The sequence below is a fragment of the Galeopterus variegatus genome, unplaced genomic scaffold (assembly GCF_000696425.1).
Source record: "Galeopterus variegatus unplaced genomic scaffold, G_variegatus-3.0.2 Scaffold2832, whole genome shotgun sequence".
Classification (NCBI taxonomy): domain Eukaryota; kingdom Metazoa; phylum Chordata; class Mammalia; order Dermoptera; family Cynocephalidae; genus Galeopterus; species Galeopterus variegatus.
In genome coordinates, this window is record NW_007728943.1 from 264,938 (window position 1) to 266,073 (window position 1,136).

Genomic DNA, 1,136 nt, shown 5'->3' on the forward strand with positions numbered 1-1,136 from the left:
TTCACTTCAGGAAGTAATTTTGGATCTGTTTAACCATATAAACAGATTGGTAATCAAGGCCTCCAAGTGCTTGTGAAGATAATTTGAAGCAGATGAGAGCAAGTGAACATCTCTATCGTGTTATAAACGTTCTGAGTTGGCACATGACATATAATTTTTTTCAGCCGTCAAGAAAGAAAAACAAGGGCTGGCCCGGTGGCGCACTGGAGAGTGCGCCGCTTGGGAGCGCGGCGGCGCTCCCGCCGAGGGTTCGGATCCCATGTGGAGACCGGTTCCCGCTCACTGGCTGAGCGCGGTGCGGGCGCAACACCGAGGGTTGCGATCCCGTTGCCGGTCCCCGGTACGGGCGCGACACCGAGGGTTGCGATCCCATTGCTGGTCAGTAAAAATAAGACAAAAAGGGAAAAAAAAAAAAGAAAGAAAGAAAAACAAAGCTGAGCCACTGATAAAAGTTGCTTTCATTGAAAAAAAAAATAGGCGGGGGCAGCTGACCGGTACCAGGAACCAAACCCTTGACCTTGGTATTACAAGTCTGCACTCTGAGCTAACCAACTAGCCCCTCATTGAAAATACTTTATTCTTTGCCTTTCTAATAGAAAAATTCAGCCTCTCTTTTGGGACAGAGTGGAAAGTTACATTGTTGGGTGACATGATGAGGTATATGTCTCTAGGTGACAGCCATCTTATAAAATTATTTTTTTAAAGAGAAAAACTTGATAAAACTGTATCCAGCCTCCACTCCAGGGACACTTTTTCTTAAATGCACCTGTGTATTGATACCCATCACACTCCCTTGGGTACTTTCATTAATCTTTTTTGTATACTTTCTGGATTTTGAGAGATTAGCTTTCAACTCCATGTTGATAGAATTCTCTCTTATTTCCTCCTAGTACAGTTTTCCTCCTTAAGTATTAATCTACTTGAAATTTATCCTGACATGTTATGAGGCATAAATCATTGTTATAAGACAGCTGCCCAGTTGAAGTTATCCAACACCATTTGAGAAGTTTATCTTTCCTTCCTTGATTTTTTTTTTTTTTTTACTTTTTGTCTTTTTTCGTGACCGGTAACGGGATCGTGACCGGTAACGGGATCGCAACCCTCGGTGTTGCGCCCGCACCGCGCTCAACCAGTGA